The sequence below is a fragment of the Lutra lutra genome, chromosome X (genome assembly GCF_902655055.1).
Source record: "Lutra lutra chromosome X, mLutLut1.2, whole genome shotgun sequence".
In the NCBI taxonomy this organism is placed as follows: domain Eukaryota; kingdom Metazoa; phylum Chordata; class Mammalia; order Carnivora; family Mustelidae; genus Lutra; species Lutra lutra.
Genome location: NC_062296.1, coordinates 96,997,467 through 97,023,377, shown reverse-complemented (window position 1 = coordinate 97,023,377; position 25,911 = coordinate 96,997,467). Strand labels below are relative to the sequence as shown.

At 40.6% G+C, this 25,911-nt stretch overlaps 1 long non-coding RNA gene across 1 annotated transcript; it reads right to left on the bottom strand.

The window, feature by feature from the left end:
• Window positions 1-565: 565 nt before the first annotated feature.
• On the bottom strand, window positions 566-22,077 carry LOC125091263 (uncharacterized). Its single transcript, XR_007124634.1, has 3 exons — window positions 21,961-22,077; window positions 9,106-9,219; window positions 566-788 (listed from the first exon to the last, which is right to left on the bottom strand). It is a non-coding gene; the product is annotated as an uncharacterized LOC125091263 (long non-coding RNA).
• Between the last annotated feature and the right edge of the window lie 3,834 nt (window positions 22,078-25,911).

Sequence of the window (25,911 nt, the reverse complement as noted above, 5' to 3'; positions counted from 1 at the left end):
TGGAGGGAGAGGGAGAGACTCTTAGGCAGGCTCCATCCCACAACCCTGAGATCACAACGTGAACCAAACTCAAGAGTTGGATGTAAAATTGATTGTACCACCCAGGGACCCCTAGGGCATGCTTGCAAACCATTCATATTTTCAGAGTATCTTCAGAAGAAAGTAATAAAAGATGTTGATTTTTGCGAAGATTAAGGAACTCCAATGCCAGTCCATTTAGATGACATTTTCTAGGCAGTTAGAAGAGGTTTTATCATTCCCCTCCTCTATTCTAATACAGTTAACATGGGCACATTAAAGTCGTACTTACTCCCAAGACAAAATTACTTTTCAAGAATGTATTCCAAGACCCGAGATGCAGAAATTCACTTTCAGGAATATGCCAGTGACAAAGCAGCAATGTTCTTGTCATTTCCAAGAGCTTTTGAAAACTGAGCTCAGACCCTAAAATGACTGACTCTTGGCTAGAACAAATGCAATAAAACTGAATTGAATTAATCTCAAAATTACCCCCTGAAGGGAAAATAAGGTTACATTAGAGTAAGTACACGTGGCAAAGCAGACAACTCTTGGTAAAGAGGCATAATTTATAATCTGTATCAAATGGTTTCTAGGACATTTTAAAAGTTCAAGGTTACGAGTGAGATTCGCTGTAAGCAGTCCTCATGCGGCATGCTTTCTAATCCCTGCTACCACACTGATAGTTCATGGTGATGTTCAGAATCAAGGTCTTCCTTATGAAGTATAAATAGTTTGCCCCTGTAATTATCATTCATACTGTGACATATCTGTGGGTAGAAGGGAATAGTTACAATTATACGGGGACAGGCACCATATTCCGAAGATTTCCTAAGTAAAAGTAAATTGTCCTCAATTTAGGGAACTCTGAATGTAAAAATAACTTTACATAAAATAATGCCACCAGCTTAATGGTGAGAATTTTTTTTTTTTTTTAATACTAAACTTCTTAAAGGGTTGTGTACCTACTGTTCAGCGAGGGACATAATTTGTTCATAAACAGGAAGTAAAAAAAGGAAACCAACAAAAATCATTCATCATCGACTATGTGTCAGGAGTGCAGAAGAGCTCTGGACATTCATGCTGCAAATGTTTAAAATGTGTCATTTGGGTCACCTGCCCCACGGTCCTTGAAGGGGGCAAAGGTCAAGCACTGCCACATTTAGGGAAAAAGAAATGAATCTATGGTGTTCCCTAGTCCTTTGTTTGAGAAGTCTGGGGCCTGCCGGAACACATCACACCTTGAAAAATACAGATGGAAGGGGCCTAAAGAATTTGGATAATTTGGATAAATCACACCACCCTTCCTCCCTTAAGTCTGGATTCACTTTGGGCAAAATGAACTCAAACTACTTCTGTGATATCCAAAAGTCTGTGTCCCGGAGACTTGCAAAGATCTCAGTATGGAATTGTAGGCTAGAAACACACATTTGCAATGAGTGGGGCCAAGGGTTTGACAAGGGGTATGTATGCTTTTATGCACTTGTCCATACACTTATTTAACGATGTCATTACACATCTCTATATACAATATGTAATGGATTCATAGGGGCTTACACATACATGTCATCTATACACACACACATATATTATCGAACGTCCATATAGCAATTCCACCTTTTATATATGCACAATTACATAATTTGCTACATACATATCTCATGAATGATAAAGATCTACATTGTGTGTCACCTCTCATGTCTCTCATGTGGATCTACCTCTACCTGTTGTCATTTATCATCAGTCATACCTATCTACCACATGCCTGTTATATCTGCCCATACCCATCTATGTGTAATCTATCTCTTCTACCATCTGTCCTATCTATCTGTCCATCTACCTACCATCTGTCCTATCTATGTATCTATCTATCTATCCATTTATCTACCATCTGTCCTATCTATCTATCCACTATCTGTCCTATCTATCTGTCCATCTATCTACCATCTGTCCTATCTATCCTTCTATCATCTGTCCTACCTATCTACCCCCCATCTGTCCTATCTACCTGTCCATCTACCATCTGTCCTATCTATCTATCTATCCACTACCTGTCCTATCTATCTATCAATCCATCTACCATCTGTCCTATCTATCCATCTACCATCTGTCCTATCTATCCATCTACCTACCATCTGTCCTATCTATCTGTCCATCAATCAACCATCTGTCCTATCTATCTATAACCTATCATATATATCATTTGTCATATCTATCTATCCATCTACCTACCATCTGCCATATCTATCACCTATATACTGTCTACCATCTGTCATATCTATAATCTGTCATATCTATTATCTGTGATATCTACCTATCCATCCATCTACCATCAATCATACCTATCTACCATCTGTCATATCTACCATCTATTATATGTATAATGTCATATCTACATCTATCATATCTATCTACCATCTATATATAATCTATCATATCTATGTATAATCTATCCTATCTATCAATTATCTATCATATCTATCCATCTATCTACCATCTGTCATATCTATCATCTGTCATATCTATTCATAATCTACCATATATATCTATCATTTGTTTTATCTATCTATTCATCTATCTACCAACTATCATATCTATCTATCTATAATCTATCAAATCTATCATCTATGGGGACACCTGGGTGGCTCAGTAGGTTAAGCCTCTGCGTTCAACTCAAGTCATGATCTCAGGGTCCTGGGATCGAGCCCCACATCGAGATCTCTGCTCAGCGGAGAGCTTTCCCCTCTCTCACTGCCTGCCTCTGCCTACTTGTAATCTCTCTATCAAATAAATCAATAAAATCTTTTAAAAAATCTATCCTCTATGTATCCATCTATAATCTATTTATCTGTCTCTCATCTGTCATATCTATCAGCTGTCTATACTGATATCTACCTATAATTATGTAATTTTGACCAGCAACATAAATAAGACCAATTGCAAAAGTTGGACAGAGGTCCAGTTATGGGGTACTTGAAACCTCCTTAAATTTTTTAGATCAGAAGGGACACCTGTAAAGGAAGCAGAAAACGATTGTCTAAGTAAGAGAGACACCAGAAGTAGTGTTGTCAGAACCTCGGAGGATACAGTCTGTTACAATAACAGGCAGAGAACAGACTTTCCACAAACGTTTGTCTCCATGGAGGTAGTGAGTGCTGAAGCGTGCTCCGTTGGAAGAATAATTGTGACAATCTTTATCTGAACAATAACTGTTGCTCTCTCAGAGTGAGATAATCCGCCCCCTGCTACCTGCTCCTCTCAAACAGCAGGATTCATTGGTTCCTGAAAAGCCAAGAATGGATTTTTTTTTTTTAAATAAACAAGCCCACAGTTTGAAAAATATAAAAATTACAAATAGCACTGTTGATAAAGTCTAACCTAATGGGGCTTCCTCAAACTTTGCTGAATTTCCCTTTTTGTCAGGTCCTTTTCTTGATAGGAGAGCCTTCCTCACCCTCTAGAAGTAACTGGAATCGTGCACAACTTTCTAAGCGAGGGAGTGTACTGTCAGAATGCGGGTGGTGTCCAGACATACAGGGTTTTTGGATCTCTCGGGTTTGGAAGATGTGCATGGGGGGTGACCACAATTTGATCTTGTCACTAGATGACCAAGCGAAGTGTGGACACGCTCCTAACATGGACACGGCCTTTGTCAATGAATACAGAAGAGAAAATACCTCCGTCTCTTTATTGCCTCATGCTTTCCAATTGCAGAGTTGACCTGATGAGATCTTCCTAGCAAGTACCAGTCACATGATCATGACTACCACATGCTACTTAGTATCACTAATGCTAGCATCATTCCTTCACAAAGTCTATCACAAAGGATGGTAGGACAAAGCATTCCCCCACTGAAAGGAGAGTTTGTCTGCGGGCAGCAGAATAATGACCCCCATCCCCAAATATCGACTTTGTTCAACACATCACCATAGACATAAGGTAACAACAAATAAGGTTTTGTTTATCAATTTGCAACACACCCAAGACAAAGACTGACATATACAATAACCAATACACAAGTCTGTATTTTATTCTATTGCAACCATAGGTGGGTTCCATAGAAAATTAGGCAAAATAAATGAAAAACTGGGTTTTACCTCCCTATGGAAAACAATAAGGAATCAGTAAATGACAAGATCCTCAAAGTCACTGCTAAATTAGAAAATTACAAATTAAAATAAAGGTGAATTTGATTGCATAAGTGTCAGTTTGTCAAGAATTAAGGTGTCACAACACTTGATAATGGCAAGCCCTGCGGGGAGTTGACAATCGTCACTCACTTCTGATGGGACTGTGTGTTTTAATATCTGAAAACGGTGTCTTAATCCACAAGGTTGAAAATGAGCACAACCCCTTAGTCCTGTGTGTCTGCTTCCCATATATTCCTGGAATCTCCAGGGTATGTGCTCAAGGAGAAATGAGACAGGTTATCTGCTATAGCATTGAGATAAAAAAAATGAAATGCATTTAAAAAAAACTGAAAAAGGGGCAACTGGGTGGCTCAGTGGGTTAAAGCCTCTGCCTTCGGCTCAGGTCATGATTCCAGGGTTCCAGGATCGAGCCCCACATCGGGATCTCTGCTCAGCAGGGAGCCTGCTTCCCCCTCTCTCTCTGCCTGCCTCTCTGCCTACTTGTGATCTCTCTGTCAAATAAATAAATAAAATCTTTAAATATATATATATATGTGCATATATATTTATATATTTATATTTATATATAATATATATTATATATATTTGAAATGCATAAATAAAAAGAAAACCTACAAACACTTATAGAAAACTCAGAAGATCCAAAATGCCCATCAACAGAAGAAGGTTATGTTGCATAATCTATTCCCATAATAGGGCACTGAATGTGTCTTTAAAAAATATATACATGAAGTCACATGAATATTTGTGAAAAATAAATGATTTATCTTGGAGAACTGTATGCATAACAGGATATATTATTTATAGTTTTTGTTTCTTTTCTTAAGATTCTATTTTTTTAGTAATCCCTGCATGCAGTGTGAGACTTGAACTCACAACCCTGAGATCAACAGTTGTACGCTCCAACAAGAGAGCTGGCCAGGCACCCCTTATAGAAGTTAAAATTGCATAATTTACTAAAATTATTGTGGATATGTTCACAATTAGGAGAATTTTTTAAGATGCCAGGTTGGAGTGCCTGGCTTGATCTCTGGGTGGTGAGTTCAAGCCCCAGCTTGTGTCCATGGAGAGAACTTAAACCCCAAAACAAAAAGTATTTAAAAAACTGTATCAGGTTGGGCACCTGGGAGGCTCAGTGGGTTAAAGCCTCTGCCTTCAGATTGGGTCATGATCCCAGGGTCCTGGGATTGAGTTTTGGATCAGGCTCCCCGTTCAGCAGGGAGTCTGCTTCTCCCTCTGCCCTTTATCCTGCTCTCACACTCTCTCTCACTCTCTCAAATAAATATGTAAAATCTTGGGAAAAAAAAATAATAAATAAATAATAAATAAAAATTAAAAATGCTGTGTTGTTCAAACTTAAGATAATGATTCCTTGTGTGAGACAAGAGATAGACAAAGCTCTTGAAAATATCCAAATAATTTTTAAAAATCTACCAAAAGGGACACGTGGGTGGCTCAGTAGGTTAAGCGTCTGCCTTTGGCTCAGGTCATGATTCTGGGGTCCTGGGATCGAGCCCCGCATCGGGCTCCCTGCTCGAGAGGGAAGCCTGCTTCTCCCTGTCCCTCTATCTCTCCCCCTAGCTTGTGCTCTCCCTCTCTTCCTCAAATAAATAAGTAAAATCTTTTTAAAAAAGAATGTAGGGTCGCCTGCATGGCTCAGTGGGTTAAAGCCTCTGCCTTCAGCTCGGGTCATGATCCCAGGGTCCTGGGATCGAGCTCCGCATTGGGCTCTCTGTTCAGCGGGGAGCCTGCTTCCTCCTCTCCCTCTGCCTGCCTCTCTGCCTACTTGTGATCTCTGTCTGTCAAATAAACAAATAAAAAAATCTTAAAAAAAAAAAAAGAATGTAAATCAAGTACACGATAAAATACAAATATTTCCTGGATGAAATATTTTTTTAAAAAATGTCCCAGCAAGCTGGTGATAGATGTAGCAGGAAGGTCAAACACATTATGTGAGGTCTCCCCTCCACTGGAGTCCAAGGTCTTGAGGGCACAGGGCCATGTGAATGTGCTTTATTTTAACCCATTATGCATATTTATCATGGCTTTATTTTATGCTTTAAATGCTTTATTTTACCACACATGGAAACTTATCACACATGCATTTAGCCTATGCTCGTCTGTTCTCTGCCTTCCTCTAAGGCCAGGCTGCCCATGGAGGACAGGGCTAAGTCATGGATGCTGGATGGGAGCTCTTATTTGCAGGCAAACCTTTGGGCAAATGAACCTGAGGGTGCCATGTTGTGCCTTCCGTCATCGCAACCATGTGCACTTGCACTACTGTTGACCCATTTCCATAGATGGATTCAACATACATAAAAATCCCTAAGACCTTAACTCCAAGCCACTGGCTTCAACCCAGCTTTCCACCAGAGTTGTGCATGGCATGACTACATCACAGAACTGCTAGGTTTGGTTTCCACTCCAATCTGATCCCTTCTGGGTACCGTTCTGTCCTGGATGAGGAGTGAATGGAAGGATTTCTACCCCGGTGGGTGGAGGAGTCTAGCTCCAATGCTGTTCCACTGTTCCACAATCTTGTCTGTATGTCTAACAACTAGAAGATGGTAGAAACTCAGTAACTATTTGATGACAGAGCCAATGGAAGCCAAGTTTAGATGAAACCCCACGCATGGATGGGACACCATTCTATCCAGTTGGTCTGAATGGCTTGAGGTCTTGAAGCCGTGGGTAGAAACCCATATAACTTGGAAGGAAGGACAAACAGCTAGCAAGACCACAGACAATGGGAATTCCTTCTACGGCATTGTGGACCCCTACGTATGGGTCTGTCTAGCCCACAGGAAACTGAGCATGAAATGATCACTTCCTAGATCAGCTGCTGGGGAGAAGAAGGCTGCTTGTCTTGAGTGGAGATGAAGAGAGAAATCTAGCAAGCAACCTAAAATTTGCGCTTTCCCCCCACCTTTTGCATGACAGAACGTTTCAAACACACAACGTACTTTCAAGAAAAAATGTGACACATGGTTGTCTGTGTACATAGAAATGGAGATGAGGAAAGGCTCCAGGAAGAAGAGAGGGAGACATTGATGAGTTTTTCCTACCATTGATAGATCATCTGCAAACAGGGAATAATCAACCTCCCAGAAAAGCAAGGCCACAGCAACAATGGGGCATGCGGACGGGTGTGTAAATCAAACAGGCATTAACAGATAGCACAGGGAATTTTTACGTGGTCAGAGAGAGACCCAGACAAAGGAGTGCCCGGGTCTTAGTGAGGGGAACTGAGACAGAGACCACAAAGTAGCACCGGAGGGCCGCGTGTTATCGGTAAGTCTATGGACCGGGGCTCAGGTCACTGCCATCCTTGTCCAGGTTAGTGATCCCAAGCTGGGAGATGCAAAGGGATCCATGCCATCGTGACTCAATGGTGGAGAGTGGGGGTCTCAACAGATTCCCGAAATGGCAGGCTTTTAGGCTCAGGAAAAGCAAGACCAGATGGCTGCGGAGGGTACAGGTATCTGTGTCCACATCATGAATCTATCCCATAATGGACCTGGGGCTGCTGCATGCTGATGTACACTCTGTGAGCCTCAGGCCATATTGGAGAACAGTGCCAGCCTCTGACAGTGATAATAATGTCCCCAATAATCCAGGGATAAAACTCATGTCGAAAGTCTCATGACACCAAAGTAGGGCTGCTTCCCCCCTTGCATATGGACATCCTGTGCTATTACCTGTACACACACCTTCGTTCTCCACCTCCCCCCTTGCCCTTTTAAAGAATCTCCAGTTCGTGGCAGGGTAATTCAAGTATACATACAAATACAGAAACTACCTGTATCATTACTTTACAACCAATCAGCATCATAACCACGTGAACAACGTTGAGGAGAACCGCCGTTGATGGTTTTTGAATCCTACAAAGCATCCAGAACGTTGGAACAACAATCCCATATCAACTTTATAATCCTTCTCAATCCCACAGAACATTATGTGTGCTCCGAGGTCAACCAGAAACACCCAGACATTGGGATTCCTCTCATGCACGTGTGAGATTTTAATAATAAACCCCTATAGCCACATAGGGTGTATACTTTGTAGGCTTGACATAAATTACATACCATGGGGTTATTTTGGAAACTGTTTACTGGATATCCAGGTTCGTATCATGGATGGTACCTCAGGGTCTTAACCACTAATTGTACTCTGCTCCCAAGGAGCATTTCCTTTGCTTTCTCTGTTAGATCAACCCACTCATCACACAGGAACGCCGTTCTATTTTTCTACGGGTTTGGTGCAGAAAACCGAGATTCTCTGGGGGTCATATACGCAGAATGAGAATTGCACCGTATTGAGGTACAAGTTTCGATGGAAGGAGAGGTGTGTGTTGTGGATCAGTTACACACCCACAGCAGGTGAACAGGATTGGAACAGATGCTAAGAGCTTTTGGGGGAATATTGTCGCTACAGGGTTACTGTGGTGCTGCTCTTATTGATAACCCCAATTATTTGATGAATTATGGCCTGCGGGGCGTTGTCTCTCAAAAGTTATTATTTATCCCTCAGCAATTATTGTGCATCTGTGAGAGATACTTTGAGACCATGGAAATATTGTCCTTTTCCTCATCTTTGTGCCCAATACTTTTACCATCTATTGGGGAATATTGGCTATAATTATTTCTGTGGTCATTTGGCTAATACTGACTCCATAGGAGCCCTAACCCTTCCATAGCTATTAAGATAAATTCTTCTCTAACGTAGAGCTTACCCATTTATTTGTTAAATTATAACCTATTGCGGCATGACCTCCATTGATTTCCGTATTACCACGTGGGTTATAATTCTGTATGTTGTTATTGTCTTGCCCGTGTTCCCACCTTTTGATACTGAAAACTCCTTTATTTGATGACCGTGTCCTTCCAACAAAACATCAGACAGAAGCACATGGAGAGATACTCTAGAAAAACCTTACCGTTATTCTTCACAAATAGGTCCCAAAAGATCAGGAAACACGTAGGACCTTCCCCACACAGGCGGACAGTCAGCGGCCATGACACGTATGAAAGACGGGATCCCAGTTTGGATCCTGGAAGAGGAAAAAGAATACATTTAAAATGGTATTTGGACGTCTGAGTGGCTCAGTTGGTTGAATATCTGATGTCTGATGTCTGGGTCTTGGCTCAGGTGTTGATCTCAGGGTCATGAGTTCAAGCACCACAATGCTCCACACTGGGCTTAAGAACTTTTTTTTAAAAATGGCATTTGCATTATGTGTGTAATAAATAAGATTGTTCCCGAGTTAATTTCTTAGTTCTGATCAGTGTGTCATGACTGCACAGTTGTCAGTGTTGGAGGAAGTAGGGTGAAGGCAACATACTACGACCCCACCTCCCTGTCCATATCAACACGGCCAAGAGCACCTGCGGGGCTCAGTCATTGGGCATCTACCTTCGGTTCAGGTCATGATACCAGGGTCCTGGGATCGAGCCCTGCATTGGGCTCCCTGCTCGGCAGCAGCCCTGTTTCTCCCTCTTCCACTCCCCCTGCCTATGTTCCTCTCTTGCTGTGTCTGTCTCTGTCAAATAAATAAATTAAAATAAAATAAAAGATCAAATCAACACAGGCAGACTCTGTTTCGCTTATCTGCTAGGAGCAATTTCTGAGATTTGCATATCTTGGTGGTGATCTATATTTTCTATCTTTGCACCAATACTGGGCTGATGCTTTAAATTAAACCATACGGATCTTGCTAAAGAGTATTGGGAATTAAAACCCACTTAAATGTCATCTCTTCCAACCACATACAAATATTGTGACACTGCCTGGTGAAGTATTCTCACAGCTTAAATAAATCACAAATATTTTTACTAAAAAAGTGGCAACCCCCCCCCCCAAAAAAAAAAAAACTTGCAAATATTTTAATTTGGAAAAAAAAAAATCAAGAAATTTTGAATTCTCCACGGGCTCAAATACAAATATCCAAGTGTATTTAATTACAAATTACTGTGAAGTGTATTTAATTACACCATGTGAATGTGTCGTTATCACTAGTATTATGAAGTTCTTTGAACTCAGATTTATAGTATCATGTGGCAAATGTCTCCCTGCCTTTGTTTTCTAGTGATCTGCATTCTTTTCACGATAACGACGGTTGGGATTTGTCTCAATTCATGCAGAAGGGACAGAAAGGTATTCGGTCTCTGGGCACGTCAAAGACGGGAACGTCCAGTTCCTGCTTCTCAGGTTTCCAGAATTCAGAAGAGCAGCCACAAGGCAAAAAGAAAGTTAGTATTTCAAGAAATTGCACCAGACACTCAACTGTCCTTGGGAAGTGTGGGACCGTGTCCATCTCCTGCTTGAATGCACTGTTCCAAACATCTGTATTTGTCATGTCTCCTTCCCAATACAGCTGTTCCAAAAGGAAACTCAAGACTCCCTCTTTGTTTTGATTCTTTAGGGTACGTGTTCTCGGTTTCTGGCCAGGTCTTTGGTGTCTCCCCTCTTTGCGTTATTATAATAATGTTTATTGCATGGAACAAAGAGAAGCCGTTGATAACACATGCACTGGTTTCTTTTCCGCATGTGGGAACGTGGTTCAGGATTAAGTATCTCTTTATTTTTCCAATAATGTGGTCAATGTTGAAAACACTTGAGGACCCATCTGCTACAAGGTCTGCTCTTATTTGTTTGTTTGTTTAAGATTTTATTTATTTATTTGAGACAATGAGGGTGGGAGGGTCAGAGGGAGAAGCAGACTCCCAGCTGAGCCGGGAGTCCAACGTGGGACTCGATCCTGGGATCCAGGATCATGACCTGAGCCAAAGGCAGTTGCTTATTCAACTGAGCTCCCCCAGGAGCCCCACAAGGTCTGGTCTTAACGAGTGTGGGGGATGGATCTGTCCCACGTTTAGGAACTTAATGCAGGATGCAAACATTTATAGGGTGAACACAAGTGACAATTTAAGGGAAGTGATCAAAACAGCCCTAAGAAAATGGGGCATCGTTAATACAAGTCACTGAGTCTCGAAAGTTTTAGGAGTATGGTTTACAAGGAATGCATTCATTATCACACAAGTTAGTGAATTTAACGTTCAGACATTGTGATCACGCAGCGTCAGGGTGGGACATCACAAAAAGGCCATATATTAGAGATGGTTTGGGGGCTTCTCAAGCGCTGTTTGTCACCTGGGAATCAGCTCAGAAGTCCGACAGTTTGAAGCCATGTAACATTAAATCAGCACGATCACCTGAACGAAATAGGACCGGGATTCTTAATTCCTGGAACTCATGGGAGGTTAAAAACAAACAAACAAAAAAAAAAACAACAACTGGGAGACAAGAGTAGACCCAAGTCCAAGCCTCATCTTCCACTGTAAGAACCTTGTATCTAACCTTCTTTTTCTCTGCTCGTCCAACACAACACACGAGGCAAACACAGTCTGCCTTCTACAACCAACACCGATTGCAAGGGATGCTTCCTAAGTTTTGTTGTTCTCTTCCATCAGGAGAGACTTGATTCCTCAGGTTATCTGCGGGTTTTTGTAGGAGTCGGGAGCTCTTAGTTTGCACCCAGGTGTGAACACAGACGAGGACAGACCATCTGGAAATCAAGGACCCTGGGTTTATTCCTGGTGCTGAATTCAGGGCGATTCAAGGAATCTCCCCAGGGGAACGAATTCCATAAGAGCTCAGGTTAGCACTCTTAGCAAGGATGTTCCCCCAGACACATCCTATCAGGGATACCCCATAATTGGGAGAAGATTCTGGAGAGCCATTAATCAATGACAGAAGAAGGAAGACGCTTCCTAGATGTATCTAACTCACTCTCCTTCTATCTTCTCCTTGTAGATAAGGTCTTGCCAACTGCAATATTACCTAGTTATTTCTAGGCTACTAGAATTTGCTCAGGAATAAAAGGGAACACAACCTCCACGCAGGACAGTATTTTTTTATGTGCAAATGAGGTGGGGAATCCTTCCTGCTAATGTGGAGCATATTTTTACCAAATGGCGTTTTTATTCTTTAAACATTTACTTCCCTCTTAACAAGGGTTCATAAACCATGGCCCTACATTTTATGGAAATAGGGAACCTCAACAGGGAAAATTCTCAACCTAAATAAAGCGAAATTAGTGGACAGCTACTTTTGTGATGTTTTATGTTGGGACACAAGATGAAAACAAGAGCACACTCGGTTTTCCCACTAAAGTCCCAAAAAGAAATGCATACGTTCCTATACATGTTAACATGTTTTTCAAGTTGATAGGCTGCCTAATTGCAAATAAAAACATTCTGTGTTTTGATGGTCTGGAGGGACAGGTTGTAAATTAAAAAAGATTGATGGAAAGCCTGAACCACCAAACAGAGAAATACCTTGCAGATGGCTTCAAATCCTCCTATTTTTATAAAATTTGTGTGCAAACTAACTTTAATTTGCCCGGGTCAATACATGACAGATTCTGTGTCTTCGGGGAGAACGTCATGATGACAAGCGCTTCTGTCTTTTGAGCCGGAGGTTTTAACAACTCATTTCTTCATTACTACCTTTCTCGGAAGCCAGATTGAAAAGAAACCTCATGTTCCCTGAATTCCAAATTAGACTGGAAAGGGACTACCCAAGATCGGTTTGGGTTGATGTGGACGTGGCAGGGGGGTGGGGCATATGTCTTCCGAACTGTCCCACATCACAAAAGAAGGTCCATCTGCAAATGTATTGAGCCAGAATGTTTCTAAAAGAAATCGGCTGGGGGAAAAAAAAAAAAAAACACTTAGCTCAAGAGCCACGTCAAAATGCCCTATCTCACCTCAAAATGGATTCCTTCTAGGAAAGGGAGGAAGGCATGTATTCCCCATCCTGCCAAGTTTTATACCATTTCGCTATCTTTCACATGAGGATTTCAGAAACTCTCTCAGGACCCCTAGGATTTCTGTACCTCTCCCTCCAAACTAACAAAGCCACTTTGAAAAGTTCTTTGGTAGAGATTTACTTGAGTGCCTTATTCTGGTGTGTGGTTTGGCTTTCCTACCATGTTCCCCCCAGAAGTGTCCTTATTCATCTGCTTTTTATTATTATTATTATTTTTTTTTCTGTTGCAGTGAAAAGCAAGATATTAATGGGAGAGAAAGGCAAAGCGTGGTTAAAAAAAAAAAAAAAAGCCATCATGGTTTGCCAGTTCTCCACCGACTCCAGTATCTACAATTATGAGACGTCTACAGGACGTCCTGTAGCAAGGTCGTCTGGGAGTACTTGGGGATGGGGGTATGGTGGAGGACAGGGCTCCCTGCAGAGGTGGTAAGAGATGGGTTTGGGGCACATCGTGTTGGGTCTGCTCTGCATGTATTCACAGGAACACCACCAGCACGTCCTGGATGGGGCGTTATCCCAGTAGCACCAGGACTTGTGAGATGACCTACAGAGGAAAGCGTTCGGTGATGCACTGCCCAGCTCTGCTTCTGCACCTGCTGCTCTACCTTCCAACCTCCTCGCTGATCAAACTTCCCACTCCCCGGGGACTTAGAACTCAAGAGACAGCCTCTTGGAAGAGATGTGGTTGCTTGATTTTTCAGGTGAAATCAAATGGGTTAGCATCAAAGGAGGATGGCCAACAGGTCTACCTGATGCTGATCTGCAAACCCTGGAGCTTCCTAGAGCATGCCATCACACAGGCTCAGGGACACCAGCCACAGCAGCAGGGCTCTGTCGTTGGAACGCCACATGAGCCACCAGTCCTGCCGAGGACAGCCTCATCCTCTGGCTGTTATCCCGGGCACCTGAAGGGCCCTTGTGCATTTTCTAGGTCTGGACCATTTCTGTATCCACCTGCTGTATCAAAGCCCCACTGAGGCGCACAGTGAGGTCTGTGTGATGCCCCCTGGGTCCCACCTAACACATCTGATGGCAGGTCAGCAGACCACGGGGTCCAAGAGCACACACAAGTGTTGGACATGTATCAATGCAGATAGTTTATGTTACATTGTATTATGCTACATAGTATATTATAACACATATGTATTATATACATTTATCCTGTTAGATCATATTACTATATATTATGTAATATTTGATATATATCTACATATATTCCATGTACTATATTTATATATCAGATTTTAATTTTTTGTTTTTTTAATTTCACAGAGAGACAGATCACAAGCACGCAGAGAGGCAGGCAGAGAGAGAGGGGGAAGCAGGCTCCCTCCTGAGCAGACAGCCTGATGCAGGGCTCGATCCCAGGACCCTGAGATCATGACCTGAGCTGAAGGCAGATGCTTAACCCACTGAGCCACCCAGGTGCCCCTAGATTATATTTATATTATATATTTGCCTATTACCTATTTATGTTTATTACATATATTATGGAACTTTATATATTTATATAATGCATTTATGTATTTATATATTACATAAACTATTTTAAGATTTATATACTATGTATTTACTATACATGCTTATATATTATATTCTATACATATATATTATACAGGCATATACTATATGTATTCACACTATGCATTTTGTATATTTATTATATATTATGTATCATGTATTTACTAATATATTATACATAATTGTAAATATTTAGCAGCAACTCAATAACTGGTTTCTTTTTTGAAGATTTTTATTTATTTATTTGAGAGAGAGACAGTGAAAGAGATCCTGAGAGAGAAGAAGGAGAAGGAGAGGGAGAAGCAGACTCCCCACGGAGCTGGGAGTCTGGTGCGGGACTCCATCCTGGAACTCCAGGATCATGACCTGAGTCAAAGGCAGTTGCTTAAGCAACTGAGCCACCCAGGTGCCCCATGATAACTGTTTTGTAAGTAATCTCTGCACCTGATGTGGGGCTTGAACTCACGGCCCCAGGAGATCAAGAGTTGCACCCTCTTTAGAATGAGACAAATCTACGGTCACCTGAGTGGCTCAGTTGGTTGAGCATCGGACACTTGATCTCAGCTCAGGTCTTGATCTCAGGGTTGTGAGTTCAAGGCCCACACTGGGCTCCATTCTGGGTGTAGAACCTACTTTAACCAAAAAAAAAAAAAAAAAAAAAAAGTCAGACAGAGAGAGAGAGACAATCCATACAGTAGTACTTGCACAGAGAGCTCAGATAGGGACCTACCCATGCATGGTCCATTTCCTCCCCACAAAGGAATTAATTACTAATTAAAAGTTAATTCTCCATGAAGCAAACCATGTTGATGGAGAAACAAAGTCTTTTAAACGAGTAATAAAAGGGAGCTTTTGTGGGGGGTGCTCAGTCATTAAGTGTCTGTCTTCTGTTCAGGTCAGGATTCCAGGGTCCTATGTTCAAGCCCTGCATCGGGCTCCCTGCTCTGCGGGGAGCCTCCTTCTCCCTCTCCCGCTCCCTCTGCTTTTATTTCCTCTCTTGCGGTCTCACTCTGCCAAATAAATAAAAAATCCTAAAGAAAAAAGAAAGTAATAAAGGAACATGATATCCTTAGGAGGAACTATGTGAAGCAACTGTCCATATTACATCGGTGGGCATGTACATACACCTACATACGGGAAAAAACAGACCTTGGTGTAGGTCCAGGTAGATCTTTGCTCAGAGATACTCACCCACAAGCATCAGTGAAGTCCACTGTTGCCACCCAACTGAATTACTCGTGTCCACTTGAAAATAACACATTTTCTGAGTCTGTACATTTAAATAAGGTTGAATGTAATGCTTCCATCAACAAAGGCAGACTTCTCTAACCCACACACCGTTTAACTACACAATCTGCTAAACTGCAAATTTTGTTAGGGCAAGAAAACGTCACTTTCTTTTTTTTAAACTTCACTTTTCATTGCTGTATTTGAATAACTCTTCTTAAGCATACGATACAAGATTTCTGGCTGTATACACAGAAACGTAAATGCTTCATCACACACTTTTCCTTCTTTATTCCATATACCGAACCAAAGAAATGCTAAAGGGCAAATCTAAATGTTTCTGCATGTATCGGTCTATACAATATTTACATATTATTATATATAAAATTATATATATGTAATATATAAAATTATATATAAGATCATACAAATTAAATTTTATATACAAATATATGGATATTTTATATACCTTTATAAATAAAATATATAAATATATAAATATTTACACATTTAACTTGTATGTTATATGCATATAAATATAATTATATAAACATATTAAAATATATATTGTTATATATCATATATGTTTATGTATATATGTATATGTAAATGTGTATATACTTATATATAAACTTGTTTATAAAAAAGATACTAATAAATAATATATATATCTATATATAAATAACTATTACTTGTATATTTAATATATATAATTGTATTTTATATAAGGAAAGAGTATATAAATTTACGTACAGGAATAATAAAATGAGTCTACGGCCATACCACCCTGAACGCGCCCGATCTCGTCAGGAATAATAAAATGATAGGTCATGGGAGTCCATTTCCTAAGAACTGATTATATTATATTATATTATTATATAAATTATATAATTATATTATTTATATCACATTTACAATTTATATACAATATATTATATACAGTTATATTATATAATAATATATGTAATAATCATATATAGTTATATATGTTTAAATATATTTATAATTAATATATAATATTTAAATATGTATATAACTATATATGGTATATTACTTATATATTATCACAACGTATCACATGATATATTATTATATAACTATATATAAAATATTATATAATGTTATCTTGTATTATATTATAGGAGCTGGTCCTCGGTCACGAAGATTCAGAAACCCGAGTTTGTGAATGCAGAATACAGCCATCATTCCAGAGGAAGAAAATTCAAAACGACCAGCGACCTAGAGTGAGACACAACGTCAGGATGCCAGAATATTCATTTGTGATGCACGCCTCTCACCGAAAGTGAATATTGAAAGAAAAGCAGTACATTCTCCATCATTCTAGACTTCCCAGACTTCAGCGGCAAGCGAAATGATTATCTGACTTTTCTTCCCCCATAAAGCCAGAGGTGGTTCGGTGAAGGAAATTCTCTTCCTAGGCCTGATTCCGGGCATCTCACAGAGATCGCCTGCAGAATAAGGGGTTTGGTGAACGGGCCAGGGATGGGTGACACCGTAATTCAGACGGGCTCTGTCTTCTTTGCCTTCTAATTATGAGCAGGTCTTCCTTCTTTAGGCACCAACTACCCCTAGGAATCTAGTGACAGGTTGAAATAGAATCACCCACTGCATTTAATGGGACTTCATATTTTCATGTTCTCTGGTGATTCTCAGCTCTCATTTCTGAAGGACGACATTTCCTCCCCCCAATCTGAGTTTCCTAACTTCTTGTAGGAAGATCTCATTCCCCAGTCCCTGCAGCAGCTCCAGCTTGTAAAATGGCCTCATGCATATCCTGGTCATTTGTGCATTTAGACTGTTTTTGTTCAGTTCCCCCCGTCTAAATTGTTGACTAATCGGGCTGTGCTCTGTTAAGCAGCTGACACATTCTAGTTGTATGTGAAACGACCGTCATAGTCATTTGTAGTGGAGGAGTTGTTAGGCACGCTATGATCCTACTAGATGTAAAATATAATAAAACTGGAGGTCGTTATCATTATGAAGATTGTCTTCCCTTTTCGGAATGGCTCACGGCATTCCAAATTTGTAAGCAATTCCTATAACCTTCCCTCGAACCACAAAGTCAAGTGCCCATCCAAGGATCCAAGTCAACGCACCACTAGGAAAAACAATTCCTGTGCTATTTAACACAATCAACAGGGTAGAAACCTTGCAGGCATCATGTACACTAGTACACATATTTTAATCACGAGCAGAGATTAAAAGGGTCCACGCTGAGGAAAGGTTACATTTTGCTGTCTGCTGACGGTAGAGGAGCAAACATCAACTTGTCTGAGACAGGGACAAAAGGGAGTAGGAGAGCCTTCCATCCTACAGCCCAGGTTGCTGTAACCTGAGGGGAACGCCGGGACCAATGAAATCCCTGTACAAGAAAACTTATATTGTTCTGCAAGACCAAGAATGGGAAAACTGGGAAGATGCGGTCTTTGACCAAGACCTGCTGTTAGGGGAAGGGAACAGAGTACCTAGAACAGAGCACCTTGAGGAAAGGCTCTGCTAGTGACCCACTCTGCTAGTGACTGCTCCCTGAGATTTAAATAAGGGGGGTGGGGGGTTAAAACTGCTACCATGGGGATTTGTCCAAAATGCCAAGTGACTACTTCTCAAAGTAGGTCTTTCCCAACCCTGTAGACCCAGCAAGACGAGGGTCTACAAAGTTGGTTAAGAACTATTTTGAGAAGAGTTTTCAGTAGTCACAGAAGAACTTATATTCAGGTGCTGCTGTGTAGGGATGCTGACTGGGGGTCCGTGACTCCTGGAATAATAATGAAGCCACAACCTATTATTATCAGTTAAAATTGAGTATATAATTCAAGATCAAAATCCACTTTCTTTGCCATTTGTCAACTGCAAGAACATGACCTTCATTTTCTTTTTTAAAAATAGACTTGATTTTTTTTTTTTTTTTTTTTTTTTTTTTTTGAGCATCTTCAGGTCTACAGTAAATGGGGGCGGGGGAGGCGGTTAGCGGGATTTCCCAAGGAGTGTAACACTGCCGGTTGCACTCTCACAGAGTCTTTTCTGTTATCAACATTCCCACCAGAGGGTGCATTTATTATGACTGATGAACCTGCATCATACATCATCATCACCCAGGGTCCATCATTTCCATCAGGGTTCACTCTTGGCATTGTGGGATTGGACAAATGCATGATGGTGGGTAAACAGGTCATTACAAAACCCCTCTTTTTGTGCACAGTTAATTCATCAGCTTTAAAGAACTTAAAAATGGCTCAAGTTCGTGTCCTGAGTTTCATTATTTCTGTTTAGAGGGCCACAGCCACCATGTTGGTCAAACCTGGGTGGCTCAGCCTTCAGCTCAGGTTACAATCCCAGAGTCTTGGGATGGGAGTCCTGCATCAGGCTTCTTGCTCAGAAGGGAGCCTGCTTCCCTCTCTTTGGTTCCCCCGTTTGTGCACAGTTTCTCTCTTTCTGACAAATAAGTAAAATCATTAAAAAAAAAATGTAATAGTCTGCCTTACTCCCACATTTTTCTAAGTGCTATATACTAATAATCGATTGCTATATAGTATTTCTTACCTAAAAAGTAATACATGCTTTCTAACATCTGTCATTATAACTTGGTGGTCTAGCCTAGATTTTGTAGCTGCTAGTTGTTGTCTAGAATCTTGTTTTATAGTCACTACTGCTCCCTGAGATTTAAATAAGGGGGGATTAAAACTACTACCATGGGGATTTGTCCAAAATGCCAACAATAGTTCATCAATTCAGCAATTTTTGCACTCTGAGCTACAGAGGTTGAAAAGTTAACCCAATCCTGAATTCAGGACAGCTTAGCTCCAAAATTCTAACTCTAGCCAACTACTCCTCTCAAGAGTCTTTAAGTAATTCAACCAGAAGGCAAAATTATTAAGAATGATGAAAACATACATCAAAAGTAATGACGTACTGTACGGTGGCTAATATCACACACACACACACACACACACACACACACACACACGATGAAAACATCAGAGATTTGCCAGAAGCTGTGACTACATCAGCACAGCCCTCTTGCCTTATAAGTTGGATAAGTATAAAAACAGAACAAGGTAAATACAAAATAAGTCATTAAGGAGAGTACAGGATGCAGCTATCCATAATAAAAATAAACCAAGCCAACATAACGGTTAGTTGATGTGTCCTAAAAATGAGATTTTCATGAATTTCTGGTAAGAGACTGAAATTAGGTTCTCTTTCATTTTTATGTTTCTGTCCTAAGTATGTATCTGTATCTATATCGGCTATAGATACATATATGGAGAGACAGAAGTACTCCAATGAGAGAGAAACAGAGAGAAACCATCAAAAAAACATCAAAAATCAGGGAAGGATAGGGTGGTTGGGTTATGGACATGGGGGCATAGCACCATATGTGCTACGGTGAACGCTGTGAAATGTGTAAGCCTCACGATTCACAGACCTGTACCCATGGGGCAAATAATACATTATATGTTAATAAAAATAATAAAAAATAAAAATAAAAATTTAAAAAATCATGATCCAGCTCAATGCTCTACTTGCTTTGAAACCTATGAATCCCTGACACTTTGAAAGGACTTTACAATTTACTCACTTATTGTAGTTTGTGTTCCTTGCATACCCTGTATGTCCCCCAAGTCAGCTTTTAACTTTATAGGGGACAACTCCTGTCTGAGATTTAACATGTAGATGATGAGTATTTCCAAAGGACTAGTGGTGTTGGGTCATTCCTCAGGTCAAAAGCTCGCATTAAGGTGGATGTGTGCTTACAGAACCCATCAGCCCAACTCAATGCTTTTCACCAATGCTGGAGTCTTAAGTAATTAACTTATAGTCTTGCAAATCTCTGTTGCACTTGCTGCTGGATCTGTGAATCATCTAATAATCTAATAATTCACAGATTATTTCCCTTGCTAAATTTACTTATACTTTACTTGCAATCACTTGTACAATACAGGGAATAAAGCAACATTCCAAAATTTCATTTTACACAGGCCCACACATAAACATATTAGTCAGCATATCGATATTTGAGCCTAGTAACAGGATTTTATGTATTATATATATATATATATATATCGACATAATAGGGCAATACTGGCAATAGCTTAGCATATATATAAAAACAAAACCAATCACAGTTTCTCACTGAGATGACTCAAGACCAAATGCAGGAACTTAACATTTTCTTATTCCCCATTTTAGCGCGTCTGAACATTTTCTTTTCCATAATGAGTTGCTGAATCTCGAGTAAATTGTTTAAGTGCTCCAAGATTGAATCTGAGCTCCAAGCCACTCCTAATGGATCACCATTTATTCATTTTCTATTTCAATCTGGGGGCACTTGGTTAGCTGTATTAACTCTGAAACTGTGGCCCAGGATGACATGTAATTTCGCCACGAGTCACAACTGAACCAACGGATACTTTCAACACCAGCAACTTCCTGCTTCTCCACATAGTTTATCAATGGGATTCTGATGGCGGCATCTTCATGATCATTAAGAACACATTCTGTCTTTAAAATCCAGTTCTCCGGGGCGCCTGGGTGGCTCAGTGGGTTAAGCCTCTGCCTTCGGCTCAGGTATGATCTCAGGGTCCTGGGATCGAGCCCCGCATCAGGCTCTCTGCTCATAGGGAGCCTGCTTCTCCCCCTCTCTCTCTCTCTCTGCCTGCCTCTCTGCCTGCTTGTGATCTCTCTCTCTCTCTCCATCAAATAAATAAATAAATCTTAAAAAAAAAAAAAAAAAAAACTACTTAAAAAAAAAAATCCAGTTCTCCACCACCATCTCCAAAGTCAACTTTGGAGAAACCCACCAAGTTCTAAAACAAAGAAACACAACCTTTCAACGCTCTAGCTCTAGGGGAAAAGAATACGGAAGAGGGAGGGAAACAGCACAGATCTTCCTGAAAGAGGTAGCAAGAGATTCTGGTCACCAATTCCATGGTGGGGAGGAGGGTTTCACCACCACCCATGATTCCACTCCATTCTGAGACATCTACACAGAGATAGTGTCTGTAGTCAGAGGTCAGGGCTCAGTCCTACAAGACTACCCACCGCCCCACTTCAGGTACAGATCTCAAATCCAAGTTATCACCTATGCTGCTAAACCAGGAGCTGTAGACAGAGACAGCCCATGGCCTCCTCTTCCTGGGGTCCCATTAATCTGCCAGAGCAGTTCCCGGAGCTCAGGAAGCAGGTTACTCACTAGATCATGGTTGATGAGAACAGGTTGTAACTCAGGAACTTGGGACGATGAGATGCAGAGGACCAGGTGTGGGGAACGGTGTACCTCTCTCCCCAAACCTCCTCATGTCTGCCAACCCCTAAGCTCTTGGAAACCACTCCTCCCGGGTTTCTAGGGAAGCTTCATAATAGAGCAAGGACTGACTCATTAGCCTTTGGCCCATGGCCACCGAGTCACCCTCCAGCCCCTCCCCCTCCACAGAGCTCAGCTTTCTAGCTACAACCCTCGGGGCAGGTGCTTGGTTCCCCTGGCAACCAGCCCCCATCCCAAAGCCACTTCATTAACTTAACAAAAGACACCTTTCACGCTCCCACCACAGGAAATTCCAAGGGTTTTAAGAGCTCAGTTCCAGAAGGCCAGGCCTATACATTGGTATTTACTTGAAAGCCCCCTCTTTCAAACCCCATGAGGCCAAATTCAGACAAATGCTTGTTATTTAAAGGGAAAAAAAATGGCAAAACATGCTTGCTTCATATATTTGAAGGTGCATATAAAATAACTCCTTATATGAGGGGAAAGGCAGCAATGTCCTGCTGTCCAGGAAAGCTTTCTCCTTTATTATTGGGAGAAGATTGTGTTACTTGTAGGACACACACTCGAGAAATCTCACCACGGACTAAAATCATCTACCACTAAATGTACAAAATTCCACTACCTGGTGTAAAGTGCCACATGCTCTATTTTCAGAAAGAAATACCTTTAAAAATCTAATGTCAGTCAACAACGAATCCAATGTTTATCGCGTCAATAAGAAGCTTCATGCTTTATTATTTTAAATTTAACAAATTAGCTCCCCTGTGACATAGGAGAGATGCTACGGTTTGAAGCCGGTGGCCAAGAAAGAATTCTTGAGATGTCTTTGGTGCAAAAAGGTGTTTTTTTGGTTTTGTTTTGTTAAGATTTTATTTATTTGACAGAGAGAGACAGACACAGCGAGAGAGGGAACACAAGCAGGGGGAGTGGAAGAGAGAGGAAGAAGCAGGATTCCTGCTGAGCAGGAAGCCTGATGTGGGGCTCGATCCCAGGATCCTGGGACCACGACCTGAGCTGAAGGCAGAAGCCTAAGGACTGGGCCACCCAGGTGCCTGAAAAAGGGTGGTAATATGTGTGACATTCCTCAGGCACCCCTGACTGCCCTAAAAGAAAGACAAATAGTTAACTTGCAGAGATCACAATCCTGCAAGACAGGAGTCTCCCTTGGTTTACCAATGTCCTAGAGATTTACAACAAAGAAGTTACCTTATCAATAGCACAACTTCCAGAGGCAAATAACTCAGTTCCTCAAGCCCTAAATAAAGTTAAATTTCTTCTAAACCCAAATCTCACTAACAAGGACACTTGATAGGAGAAATGTGAAACTTTATCTCTAGATCTCCAAGATAGTGTCGAGAATCATTCCCAAGCTTATGGCCCACTGATAGACATCTAAAGGGTCTCACAAGAAGATTTTTACTACTAGTAATAAATAACCTTTCTCCCAAAAATAGCTAGCCCCTCAAGGTCCTGGAGACCTTGCTTCCAAAATTCCTTAGAGACTAACATCACCCCCTTTGTTCTCACCTACCCAACTCCTGTGTATATAATCAGCCACTCCTCAGGATAATGGCGCAGCATCTCCGTCTGCCCACGGGTCCTGTCCCCTTGTGTTAATAAACCACCATTTTGCACCAAAGATGTCTCAAGAATTCTTTCTTGGTCATTGGCCCCGGACCTCAGCCCACCGAGCCTCACCTAGGTTCTAGAACTTCACCAACAGGACCCATGGGCAGAAGGAAGAGGAGCCTTGAAAGATATACTTTCAAGTTGAGAAGGGGTCAGGGAGAATGTGAGTGTCTAAGGAATTGGGGAAGCAAGGTTTCCAGAACCTTGAGGGGCTGGCTGCTGTTGGGAAAAGGTCATTTATTACCGTCTCATAAAACCTGAGTCATGAGACCCTTCGGATGTCTATCGGTGGACCAGATGCCTGCAGATGATTGCCAGCACTGCTCTTGGGTGGGGAGGGGTTAGAGATAAAGGAAGTTTCCAAATAATTTTTATATGTTAAAGAAGACTTACAGGGTCCTGGGTATCGGGATAAGATTGCCTTTTGCCCCTAAAAATGTATTAACATCAAGGCCACTGAGTCCATAGAGGAATGTCACTCTTCCTGTTTCAAGGACTTGTCAGGGGCTGTAAGTGGTATGGAAATTTAATTTTTCTTTTCTCTTTCTTCCGCACGTCACCCTATACACTAACTCTATGAAATACTTGTTAATATTTAACCGTGTTGCATGGGGTCCTTTATCTTACTTTTACATTTTTATCATATGCTGTAGATCATATATATTATACAGTAAATATTGTAGATTATTATAGATTATATATAGATAATGTATTATATAGAGATTTTATGTATATTTGATGATTTTCTTGAATGTGTAGAATATCTCAGAGCCTTTGGAAATTCTGTTTAATTATGAGGCCAAAAATTATTTCAATTTAATTAATTAGGCTCTTAAGTTTGTTATTAAATTTTTCTTTATTTGAGTATCTTTCTCTTAGCTTTCCCAACTTCTTGACTTGTAGAGAAGGTCACTGATTTTCAGCCCTTTTGTATTTGTTAAATCCTGAATGTCGTCATTTCTTCTCAAAGTACTGAAACAGGTTTTAATGCAGTTTTACTAGTATTCATTTCTGTAGATTTTTAAATTTCCATTTTAATGTCTTCCCTGATTCATTTTATTTTAGCGGGTGTATTTTGAAATCCCAGGCAGGTGATTATTCAGTTAGTATTTTAGTTAATAGTTTATTAATTTATAATTTATTAATAATATTTTATTCATTCATTCATTCACTCGAATTTATATTTGTTTCTAATCGATATGGTTGGGAAGATACTTGTACTCAGGTGTCTGTTGAGACTTGCTGTGTGACCTGATTCGTAGTTTTAAAAATCGTCTCTCTCTGCTTGCCGCAAATCATACTTACGGCGTCATAGCCATCAACTAGACAGGCCTCGTGAATGAAGATGGGTATATTTTGTCTATGTTTTTCCAATTGGCCTCGTAATAAAGGAGAGTCTGACTATGTTGACTGCTTTGTCTACATTTCCCTGGAGATTTTCATTTTTTTTGCCATCCTACTTTGTAGCAGCGTGGTTTGTTGCATGCAAGTTTAGATTCCACATAAAACGTCATTTTACATCATTCCAGTAACAGCTACCCCCCTTTATCTGAAAGTTATTTAGCTGATATTAATGTAGTTATACTGGTTTTGCCCTGGTTGGCCATTACCACTCTACTACATTTATATAAACCTTTGGGGTCCTGATATTTTAGATGTGTCTTTTTTTTTTTTTTTTTTTTCCGTACAGGGCATGTAGCAGGATATTTTTACCTGTATTTTATTGAGACTTTTCTTTCTGTCCTACTTTTGGTCTGCTGTTTTCCTCTTCCTTTTATATATTTTGAATGAATATATAGAAGGTGAGTTTCCCACTCCCCCCAAATCCTGAAGGGAATTCTTTTTTTTTTTTTTAAAGAGGAAAGGTGATGGATTCTTGTCTTTTCTTTTGAGATTTTTATTTATTTATTGGACAGAGAGAGAGAGAGAGTGCACGCGTGCGAACGCATGAAGGGGCAGTGGCAGGTAAGGGACAGGGAAAAGCAGGCTCCCTACTCAGTAGGGACTGTAGGGACTACAGATGCCAGACTCCATCCCAGGACCCTAAGATCATGACCTGAGCTGAAGGCAGTCACTTAACCAGCTGAGCCACCCAAGCACTCCCAATGGGAATTCTTAATGCTCACCTTCTTGAATCCATAAAAGAGTTTTTTTTTTTTTTTTTTTACAATTCCAGTATGGTCCCTTGAGATATTGTCTTTGATGTAATTCCATATATAATGTTCCTTAATTTAAATCACAAGTGTGTAA